General features: G+C 34.6%; 1 pseudogene; it reads left to right on the forward strand.

Annotated features, from left to right (window-relative positions):
* The first annotated feature begins 1,019 nt into the window (after nucleotides 1–1,019).
* LOC120114219 lies at nucleotides 1,020–9,097 on the forward strand (annotated as a pseudogene).
* The last annotated feature ends 3,743 nt before the right edge of the window (nucleotides 9,098–12,840 follow it).

Below are 12,840 nucleotides of genomic sequence, written 5' to 3' on the forward strand. Positions count from 1 at the left end.
CATACAAATATCTTTAAAAGGTTATAATGTCATAAAGTACACGAAATCAGACATGATTAATGCATAGACCTATACCTATTAAATGTGCCTAGAACCTGAAAATTTATCTAATTATCTCAAATTAGAATCTCACATATTATGATTTATCAACGAATTAAACGTAAAAACAATCGGACTTACAATGACTTGAATCAAAATAATATAAATCTAAAATAATTTAAGTCAGTGATACTTTTAACACAAAAATTCTGATCGACAGAATAAATAATTCAAATGTGAAAGTATTGTAGTATTATAAATTTTATAAAAAAAAAAAAAAACAACAAACATGTCTAGTTGCATGTACAATATATGGAATAGCAGACCCCCTGTATAAAGCCTGCAGAAGCTATTTGATACTATTGGTGTTTGTGGGGATACTACACTTTCATCGGGTGGTGGGGTGGTTAGAAATCGATAAAGTTGGTGTTCGATTTGTTGCATCTGATATTATTAGGTTTTCTCATATCTCAATTTAGTATATCTGCACGAGTTAAATCGAGCAGTTGATTATAATAAAATATTTATGTTTGATATATAAACATATAATATAATTAACAATCTTTCGGAATTAGAGTATAATTACTACAAGAAAATATATATTTTAATGACACACAAACGATGACACACACTAATTTATAACTTGTAAAAAATGTGTGTCATAAAAAATGACATGTTTCTTAAAATCTGAACGATTTATGACTTACAATAATGTGTGTCATATTTAATAGTCATAATCCAAAAAATTTAACAAACACATAGAGTACACTTTTCATTGTGTGTCATCTCTAAAAGTCATCTTTTAACTTTCCCCCATAATTTTCATCACGTACGCATGCTTTCTCGCTGTAAAATTTCAAAGCCTACCTTTCCTCTGTCTTCACACACAACAAATCTATCTCTGTCCGTACAATCCCCTCACCACGCCATTGTTATATCCCCTCCCCAAATCTTTTGTTTTTCTTGGAGAGTTAATAATAATGGCGGTTGGTCGAGAAGTAGCAATATCACTCGATGGTGTGAGGGACAAGAACGTGATGCTATTAAAGAAGCACAACACCTGTTATCTTCCCCGTTCGTTACAACGAAAAGTACTACGTCGATGCTATGGCTTCCGACGAATTCACAAAGCTTGGTTTGCCTCCTTTCCTCCCCCCAATCTTTTATGGGTTTTCATTATTTTCTTTAGAATGCATGTTATTCTCCCGTTGTTGTGTTCGATTCTTGTTTGGGTTTTTTTCTTCGCAATTGTTTCTTTTTGATTCTTGGGGTTTTCTTTGTCATTCTTCTGTATATTTCATCTAATGGAAAATTTATCGGCGTTCTTTAGTAAATTAAGGAATTTAAGCTGCATGTCTTGATTTATGCCTTCATTTCTCTTGTTTTTTGTTCTTTGCATTGGTTAATTGTTGGTCTTTTGTGGTTTGATTTACATTGACTTTTGATGATATACTACGAGTGGCCTTTGATACAAATAAGGTATTGTAAGTTGTCAGTTCAGTGTGCTCCCATTTGATCATTGGAAAAAGTAATTTATTTGTTGGATTAAATAGTTCCACTTTAGATTACATTGTTCTATTGATTGTGTTCGGAGGCATTTAATAACTAACACATTTAATTATTTTTCAATTGTCAATTTTTTGGGGGTTTATTGAAACCAAGAAATGGCTAGATATTGTTCAGTTTATGCCTCAAAAACACTCTTCAGTTCTGTTGTTGTGCTTGTGCTGCCTTGCACTCATATGCTACTGATTGTATTTAGTGCACTTGTTGATTCTACCATGATCTTCTGCTTATTATGAAACGTTAATTGTCCCATCCCTATCCTACATTTCTTTTGAACTTTTAAGCTATAGGTAGTAGCTATAAGTAATTTTTTTCTGGAGAATTTTATAGTCATAAAATTCCTAGCTAAAGATTTCCCAATTCTGAAATTTGTTACCCTGCATTGGAGGGCACTTATTGAGCTTCGATGGTCTATAACACTAAAATTATAGGAATTTCAACACCTATTAGTTTCTGAAGATTATTTATCCTATAACTTTCTTCTGCCTTGGTAATTGCATATTTGTTTTTTCCTCCTTAATCCTTAGGTCATGCTCAAAGAAATAGACTCGATTGAAGTTTTGAGTGACTAGCCTCATCTAATTCTACGATCTTAGCAATGTGCAGAGCATGTTTGAGATGTCTTTCGTCACAATGCCTTCAACATTTGACATCAATTACTAGTATGGTGCATTTATGGTTAGAAATAATAAATGTTATTGTTTTCAATTTGATGGCTTGAAACAAATTGTGGATGGTTACACATTGTTAACAAACTTAATATAACAGTAAAACAAAAAATGAAAAATAGAAATGTAGTTCCTTTATTCCTTCCTGCAATACTACAATATGTTATTTATAAGACTCCACATACAATCATCATTCTAGACTAATCTAACAAACTTACAGCTCAATGATGACAGCTCATCAATACTAACAACATATGAATAACAGCCTACCCCTAATTTCATGGAACGTAGGTGACTCATCTAGGTGATTCATCTTCATTGTTATTCATAGCTGCAACATCCTTCCAACTTCTCTGTTCTCCATCATCTTTCTGAATTTTTTTCATGGCTGCAACATTCTCCCAACTTTATTGATGCTTCTTCACCAACGACTTTAACTTTTTCACGAAACAAAGCAAAGGCTGAATTTGTTAATGGTTTTGTCAACCCATCAGCAAGTTGATGACATGCAGGAACATAGTTAACACTTAGTTCCTTATTTGCTACCTTCTCTCGCACAAAGCACATATCTAGTTCTACATGCTTTGATTTAGCATGAAATACAAGGTTGACACTCATTTCTACTGCACTAGTATTATCACTCCATATAATAGGAACTTATTCTTGTTTTACACCCATGTATCGCAGTAAAGATTGAATCCAATCCACTTCAGCAACCGTGTCTGCAATACTTCGATATTCTGCTTCTATGGTAGAACGAGCCACTGTTTTTTGTTTCTTTGAGCTCCATAAAACTAAATTTTTACCAAGAAATACACATTGGCCTGATATTGATCGACGGTCATCTGGATTGCTTGCCCAATCAGCATCCGCAAAAGCAACAATATCATTTGTTGAGCTATTAGCATGGAAAACAATACCATAGTTAATTGTTCCAGCCAAATACCGAAGTATTCGCTTAACAGCTATCCAATGTTCTTCACATGGATTATGCATATATTGAGCTATACGATGCACACTGAATGTAATATCTGGCCTGGTGTGAGTGAGGTATAATAAGCCACCAACAATACTCCGAAACTGCTTACCATCACTAAGAGGTCCACCTGCATCCTTCTTAAGTTTCGATGATAAGATCATTGGAGTAAGAACTGCTTTAGCTCCTGTCATTGTTGATATTTCGAGAAGCTCTTTAATAAACTTTTGTTGTTTTAATACAAGCTTATCACTATATCTTGTAACTTCAATGCCCAGAAAGTAACTTAGAGAACCAAGATCTTTAAGTGAGAAGTTATTACCAAGTTGATGAATAACTGATTCAATAGCAGAAGATGAATTCCCAGTGATGACAATATCATCAACATAAACAAGCATGAACACTCGGCTTTCATTCACACATCGTATGAATAAAGACGCATCAACAGCTGATTCTTGAAATTAAAAATCAAGAAGAACCCGACGCAGTGTTCCATACCACATACGAGGGGCCTGCTTTAGACCTTATAAAGCCTTTTTCAATCGACAAACTAATACTTCTCCATTAACACCATTCTGTTCAAAGCCATGAGGTTGAGTCATAAACACCTCATTATCAAGATCACCATTTAAAAAAGCGTTGTTGATATCCACATGTCGTAGAGGCCATCCACGAGCAGTAGCCATAGAAAAAACCACATTGATTGTAGCAGTTTTTACTACGGGACTGAAGGTGTTATCAAAATCACAACCCGGTGTTTGGGAAAATCCTTTAGCTACTAAACGAGCTTTTTGCCGAGCTATTGATCCATCCGCATGTCGCTTGGTTTTAAATAACCACTTACAACCTATAGTAGATCGACCAGGAGGTAGTGGTTCAAGCATCCAAGTGTTGTTTCAAACCAATGCATTATACTCATCAAGAACAGCTTGCTTCCACTCAATTGACTGCAAAGCTTCATAAACTGACGTTGGTTCATTGGCAAAATTACTATGGTCAGATGTAGAGAAAAACAACTATGGCTTAAAAATACCCGCTTTACTGCGTGTTATCATCGGGTGTGAATTTAGAATCAGTGGGGAATTTGAAGAATCAGAAGCCAAACTAGTGTGAGAACTACTATTCTCATCTTCAACAGGATATGATGTATCGGGTCCAGTAGCAGAGTTTCTTTGACTAGATGTAGTAAGACTATTTTGAGGTTGATACTCAGAGAAGGATAAAATAGATGCTTTGCCAAGACGATTAGCACCAGGAATAACAAGCAGGGAACTGCTCGAACTTGAAGGATTCTGGAATGTATCACTTTTTATGTCGATATCCGCATATGGAAACACATATTCATCAAAATTTACATGTCGAGAAATATACACCCTGCCATCTTTTGCCAAACATTGATAGCCTCGATGCTGAGGACTATAGCCCAGAAAAATGCATAGTTCAGACCTGAAAGCAAGTTTAGTAGAGTGAAATGGTCGCGTGTATAGAAAACAACGACAGCCAAATACTCGTAAGTGAGCATATTCAGGCTTCTTCCCAAACAAACGTTCAAATGGAGATACACCATTAAGAACCTTAGTTGAAAGTCTATTGATCAAATGAACAGCAGTGACAGTAGCATAGGACCAAAACTTCATTGGTAAAAAAGCACGAGCTAACAAGGTAAGGGTCATTTCAATAACATGTCGGTGTTTCCTTTCAACAACACCATTTTGCTGGGAAGTGTGAGGACAAGTAAGCCGATGTTGAATGCCCTCTTGAGAAAGAAGATTAGTGAATGGACGATACTCCCCGCCCTAATCACTCTGAAAAACAAGTATATTAGCCGCAAACTACGTATGAACAAGTTGTTTGAACAACTTAAAACAGTGCAGTGCCTGACCCTTATCTCGAAGTAAATACAACCAAGTATGTCTTGAATATGCATCAACAAATACAATGTAGTACTTAAACCCATTGGATGGAGTGGGTGCAGGACCCCATAGATCAGTAAACACCAATTGAAATGGTCGATCATAGACTGTAAAAGATTTTGGAAACAATAAAGCATGCCCTTTTCCCATTTGACAAGCAACACATAAAGAAGGAGGAGTTTTATTTAAACCAAAGATGTTAACATCAGTACACGTATTACTCAAGTCTATCAAAATAGCATGAGAGGGATGACCAACACGATCATGCCATGTACTGTAATCAACGCCTACTCCTTTCGAAACAAGCATTTTTGGACTAGGATCTTCATGCAATGGAGCACTAGACTAAAATTCATATAATCCATTAACCTCTTTCCCTCGCAACAAAACAGCACCATAATCTTCATCACGCACCACACAATCTCAAGCATGAAATTCCAAGAAGACTCGATTGTCTCTAGCAAGCTTTGAGACCGACACAAGATTTTTAGTTATAGAAGGAACATGAAGCACATCAAATAATGTCAAAGAACGAGATGAGGTAGGTAGTGAAGAATAACCAGTTTTTGAAATTTGAAGAAATTTACCATCCCCAATCATTAACTTACCATGACCAACATAATCTGCTCCATCAGTAACAACAGTCTCATCAGTAGTGACATGGTGAGTAGCACCTGAGTCAACAAGCCAAGTGCCCGAGTCAGTATTCAGAGATGAACGACCCCGTCCAGCAGTTCCAGGAGATTGCACAGCAGCATGATTGACACATCCACATTCACGAGTGTCCTTATAGTGACACATATTGGCTGATGGAGACTTATCAGGCGAGCGATCTTTTCGGCTTTGAGAGGAAACACCATTGAAGGTTTTATCAAATCTATACCAACAACGGTCAACTAGATGACCAATTTTACCACACAGCTGGCACTGAAGTTTAGAGCGACCTCGACCGCGACCAGGATTAACGTTTTGAGTTCGACCATAGCTTCTGAAAGTGGAATTCGTATCCAGCTGATCATCATTCATGGACTAAAGGGAAACAAGAGCAAGATTAGCACTCATATGAACAATATCATAATGATCAAAAATTTTTTGTTGAGTTTCAGCATCGATCAAAACTGAAACGACTCCTTCAAGGGTAAATGGATCTTGGCTGGCAGTGATGACTGCAATGAATGGACGGTATTCTGGTGGAAGACCGTTAAGGAGAGTGACAATCTTCTCAAATTCATAAATGGGACTTCCACAAGCAGCTAAAGCATCAGTGACTTCTTTAACTTGAGAAATGTAAGCTCGCATTCCCAGATCGCCTTTCTTGATTGTCTTTAGCTTGTAATGGAGATTCATAAGCATGGTAGTAGACTTGCTGGCAAAGAATCGATTCACAGTTTGCCAAACATCAGCGGCAGTCTCAGCTCCAACAAGTTGAGGAAGTAAGGGAGGGCTGATGGTGGAGAGCAACCAAGACGCCAAGGCACTGTCTTGAGCTATGAACACTTCATATTATTCATTCTCAACTTCCAGTCCATCATCCCCAAGAATCGTAGCAGGTGGAGGCTGGAGAGCACCGATGAGAAGCTTCTCAAGCCTATGACTCCTTACTGCTAAGAGAACCTGCTGCTTCCAGAGTAAAAAATTGAATTCGTCAAGAACAATGCTAATCTTTTTGTTGGTAAAGACCTTACCGCCGAGAGACTCAGAGAAGCCACCGGTGGAATCAGAAGAAGGAGTGGCCATCAGGAAAATAACTAAATTCCCACAGATTCCCGGGCACAAGCAACTGATACCATGTTAACAAACTTAATATAACAGTAACACAAAAAATGAAAAACAGAAATGTAGTTCCTTCATTCCTTCCTGAAATACTACAATATGCTATTTATAAGACTTCACATACAATCATCATTCTAGACTAATCTAACAAACTGGCAGCTCAATGATGACAGCTCATCAATACTAACAGCATATGAATAACAGCCTGCCCCTAATTTCATGGAATGTAGGTGACTCATCTAGGTGATTCATCTTCATTGTTATTCATAGCTGCAACACACATGCACACACTCATATATCATATTACACAAGTTGGGGCCTGATGAGAGATTAAGTTGGAAAGTGACCTGTATAATTCAAAAGTTAGAGTGTTATTCTAACAATCACACTTTTTCTTGCTAACTCAGCAAATTATAGTGACATCTGTGTTGGATCAATTGCTTGTCGGATGGAAAAGAATGAAGGTGGGGGCATCTGTGTGTACATCATGACATTGGGTGTTTTAGCACCATATCGTGGGCTAGGAATTGGTGAGTTCATACATATGGACCTTTAAATTGTTCTAAGCATCTGAGCATTCTTGTTGCTACTCGGGATGCTTAAGTATCATGAAATCATAATCAATTTGATGCTTAGCTAATTGCCTCAAACATGCTTTTGCTGAAATTATGTTTTCATTAATTCTTAGTAAGAGCCATAGTTTGTTAAAAACCATGTATCATTGTTTTTTTTTCGTTTTTCTGAAATTTTTGCTTAAATCTTGAATTTATGCAGGTACTAAGCTATTGAACAACTGTTCTTGAGCTTTGTTTGAAGCAACACATACCAGAGTTCTAAATGTCAGCCTATATAATCCCGGGTTTGTTTTTTCATTTGATTTTTCATTTGATTATCAATATATTTTAGTAACTTAATTTGGTTTTTGGTTTTTATAGAAGACATTGGCTATTGGCGGTGACAGATATGAAAGCAACAAGTTGTTATTAGGAGTGGTGTTGGTCTAGGAATCACTTCATATTTTGTGGTGTTGGTCTTCTGTAGTGTATTTAGGAGTGGTTGTAAACTTTTCTTGTCGTTTAGTCCTGGCAACCAATGTCTAGGATCTTTGTAGACATATTTGTTAACTTATATTAAAAAGAAAGAAAGAAAGAATATGTGTATACCTTTTCTTGCCAAGGGAAAGATACTCCACTGAATCTTGTTTTTGGCCTAAATTTCTTTTGTTTTATGAATTATTTTATTTTTGATGCATTCTCATGTGTGTTCTCTTGAATTGATTGAAAACAGGTACTCTGTCATATTGTTCCATCCTTAGTGAAGTTGCGGAAGGAGGGATTGGATGGTCACGAGAAGATTAAGAGTTATATGTGTGTCTATTTTTTCCTCTCAAGCAGTGAGACGAGTCCTTGCTACATGTATAATTCTTGAAAATGTTACTTGGACGTTTACAAAGCATGCTATTATTCTTTCATTGCAGATGGTGGATTTCACTTGGCTTTGCAATACTAGAAGCTATTATAGTTGCTTGTTATTCTCTTCATTATTTAATTTATACAGCTAGTTACAGGTACTTTAGCAATATAAACATGAAAGCAACAATTTCTGATGCTTTTGTTTCTCACAAGAAAATGGCATGATATGACTCATATTCAGCCTTTTCCTAGAATAAAACTTAAACTTAATTTTCACATGTTCTCTATTCATTTTTTCTATCTATGCCTTATATTTGAGCTTTTATTTGTAAACTAAATTCTTATGGTTTTTGCAGGGTTAAGCATGTGATGGTGACTGCTTTACTTTTGGTTTGTGGTGCAATGACTACGACATGGATTTGTGATACGATATAAGAATCCGAATTTGGTATCATTCTTATAACATTTACTCCTTATTTATTTCAATTGTTACATACAAGTTTTTAATTTAATAAGAACAACTGAGTAATTGACCGAATAAATGTAAAGCTAGTTGTTATTTTCTCTAGAATCTATAATGAGGAAAACTCTGGAAATAGAGCTTTAAGAAAAAGAGTTTATTCGATGTACAGAGACCTTATGTTGGATTGGAGGAAATAATAGGAAATAGTGATATTCTTCTCATATGTTCACCTTGAGACGAGAAATATGCTTTTATCTAAGATTATAGAAGTTATAGAAATTCATTAAAAGTTTCAGCCTTTCACTTTGTCCAAAGTCAAGGAAAGTTCATATAAATTGGTGTGCTTTTTAAAGATCATGTTTTCTTACATTTTGAAAGTGATGAAGCTGCACATTACTGTGATGTTTTGAGTATTGTGTCCTTAATTCACTGCTTGTGTGTTTCAGGTCAAGGTTCGTCTATAATGATATGTGTTGGAATATTAACTGGATACACAGATACGATGTACGAGATGTTGACTCAACTCTCAGGTATGCCATATGTGCTGAATAAGGTCGTCTTCTTAAGTTGGTGGAGCTTTTGTCAGAATTATAACTTTTTAGTTCAAAAACTGTCATGTTTTAAAAGTAAAAAAATGATTTCATGATGTCTGTTTTCCATGCAAAATTCTTATTAGTAATAAGTAAAAATATCCTAAGCGGTTATTAATTAACAAATTAAGTTTGACTAGGTAGGCAGCCTGAAGCTGTGGTACCAAAATTTGATTTCATTGTAAAGAGTACATTCTGTAGCTATTTCAATGAAAGTAATTCAGTATGTGGGTCATAGGAAGGTGAGGAAAGTAGTGTGAAAATTGTATATGTACACTAGTCTTTTAGTGATTATTTTCTCAACTGCAACGACCTTGGTTTTCTGTAGATGTGGACATCAACTATACGCGTCTTCTGCATTTTTTTTTTCAGTATGCATCATTATTGGTTTCTTGCATCCACAAGAAGTGTCGTGAGTTGGTGGTCGTACATGCTTGTTGTATTAGGTGTTTTTACTGTAGTCACCATGTGGGCAGTTGTTGTAACTGAAGGTTGCAGGAAAATAAAGCTGCAGTACTATAGGTTTAAACTAGCATCTGCTGCAAGGTAAAGTCAGTGCTACTTACCTAGACATTAGATGCATTTGGTGGAGAGACATAGGCTTTGGTTTAATTCTTCTTTGTGCAACATATATAGAACAGTTCATGGCTAATCCGAGCAAGGAGCAGAAACTAATTTTATGTGAACTATGACTATTTTTGAATTCATTTAAGGAGATTTGTAACTTTCAATGTTTGTTTATTAACTTATAATAATGGTTATATGTTTTTTCTCAGTGTCGTATTTTCTTTGTTTTGTGTGTTGGACAGGGAAGATACCCCGATCACTGAAGTAGAACCCTATATTCCTTTTAATATTAATCCATCAGGAATGCAACTTGTTCTCACTACCACTTATCTATTGGCTTTTCCAAGTATTGTTGCAAGGAAATTGTGCATTGAAGTGATTTAAAAACTTATTTTGAATCCTCTGTTCTATTAGCATTTTTGGGGAAATATTCTTTTGATGCATTACATATCTTGGGTTTGTTGTTTGTCTTATCCTACGGACTTACCTTAAAGTTATCTTTTTTAATCCCCAAAATGATCTTAACACATTGCATTATTAGTAGTATCCTTGGTTCACCATTTTAGGAGCATGTTCAGGAGATATTGAACCCTGCAACATCTGTTGGAGCATAACCATGGGTTTACTATTCAATATATGCGTTTTTTGTTTTCTGTTTAATATATTTGACATTGTAAGTGCTTTTGAACCTCTGTGATTCTAAGTTTCTGATGATTACCTGTTTATTATGTGCTATTGCTATCTAAATTTCTTCCATTTTCCTATTTGTATACATTAGACTAATCTTTCAAATTTAATAATCAATCCTTGAATTTGTTTATATGATGTGTTTGTTTGAAGAATTATGTAATTCTGGCTTTTATTAGTTTATCCACTACTCATTGCTTCTTTTTGTTTTCTGTTTGTGTGGAAACTCTTGTGCAGGCCAACTTACCAAAGGAAATAGCAGATTACCTAAATAAGATGGGTGCCAGGATACCAAATATAAAGCTAGGGAAGGCTACTATTGAATATATCTCAAAGGTTCAGGTATCAACATGTTTTTGGGGTATATTTATGTCTGAAAAATAATTACAATATGTAGTTGGAAGCTTATGCGCTATATGTTGAACCTGCTTCTCATTTCTTTTGGGATTCTTGGTTGTTTTTTGTCATTTTAGTACTCTTTGATAGTTATATACTTCACTTTAAATAAGTATAAATTATATACTTATTTCATATTTTACTTAGGTTGGCGATTGGAAGGAAGAATACATGGATGATGACATTGATGATATTCGCAAAGAATGGGTATCTTATGTGGCAAACTTTATTATGCCGTGATATTTTGTATCGACATATGATTACAATATTTTTGATAACTTAATGTTAATATATTGTATGCTAATGGATTGCTTATATATAATATGATATATATATTTAGTATTATGAGGCATTAAATGTGATTTAGTTTGATTATTTGTCAATCTACAATATATATATATATATAATTTACGACATAAAATCAAGACACAAGAATGTGTGTCATCTTTTTCAATGATGTGTGCTTCAATGACATGCAATGTAAGTCATAAATGCGTGTCATAAATTTATGACACACAAATGTGTGTCATCTTCATTTATGTCGGGGGCTTCAATGACGTGCAATACGCGTCATAAATGCACGTCATAGATTTATGACACACAATTGTGTGTCATCTGATATTTATGACGGTGGCTTCAATGATGCGCATTTGAGTGTCATCTGCACCCATAGATGAAGCTCAATGTGCGTCATTAAAGGGGTTTTTTTCTAGTAGTGAATCTTTCATATTATGGCAGTTGGTGTTTTTTTTTTCAAAAATAGCATTCTTCTGTCATTGAATAAAAAAATTCTACGAAGGTTAAATTACAAATTTATCCTTAAACTATTTTAGATTTACAAAAAAAATATTTAATTAGAATTTTATATGAAATTCAGGGGTTAGAATAAAAGTTTACTATTTCATTAAACCATTTTTATATTTTTAATTTTGTAAAAAAAAATTATATAAATTTTATGAATTTAAATTTTTTAAAGAAAATATATAAATATCTTATAGTAATATTATAGTAGAATTCCACTTGTTAAAAAAACAAATATATAATGACAATTTGGTCAACTATACATTCTAATAATCTTTTATTCCTTTAACCAAACACGGTAATCTTACATTCCTGCTAAACCAACCAAACACAAAATACAACATTCCCAGTAATCATATTCCTTGGTAATCTTTTATTCCCATTGGTAATCTTACATGCTGTGAACCAAACACACCCGTAATGTAACTAGGAAACGACCCATCTCAGATAGCTGCTATTATTAATTTTAACATTAAATCTAATGGCCATGAAATTTCACCTTCAACTGAAAAATAGCACTCCACATGCTTTTTAAAAGGAAAATGTAAGATACCAACATCATATTTAGGGTATTGACATTAAGTCTCTCAATATTGATATCTTAGTTAAATATAACATATAAAAACAAATAAGGATATAGTATCAATCTTTATACCCTATACTTCAACAGCAAGACAATCTTTATACACAGGAAAAACAATTCGAACTGGTAGAATTGACATTGGAGCATATGAAGACAAGAAATATATGTTTTCTAAAACCTCAAGAAAAATTAAAAAAAATGTCAAAAAGGCATCAGAGGCCCATGTACTTTAAAAAAACAAAGTAATCCTCCTATTATTTTTCTCTCAACGTGGCCTTCCAACTTAGAAAACAAACATAATGTGACCATTTGACCAATATTTTCCGTCTTTGACTGTTACGGTGCTGATGTGGTAGTTCATGGTGCTGATGTAACAACTCCAACCCGTATCCAACCCGGATACAAA

Source organism: Hibiscus syriacus, unplaced genomic scaffold (assembly GCF_006381635.1).
Source record: "Hibiscus syriacus cultivar Baekdansim isolate YM2019G1 unplaced genomic scaffold, ASM638163v2 tig00110221_pilon, whole genome shotgun sequence".
Taxonomy (NCBI): Eukaryota; Viridiplantae; Streptophyta; class Magnoliopsida; order Malvales; family Malvaceae; genus Hibiscus; species Hibiscus syriacus.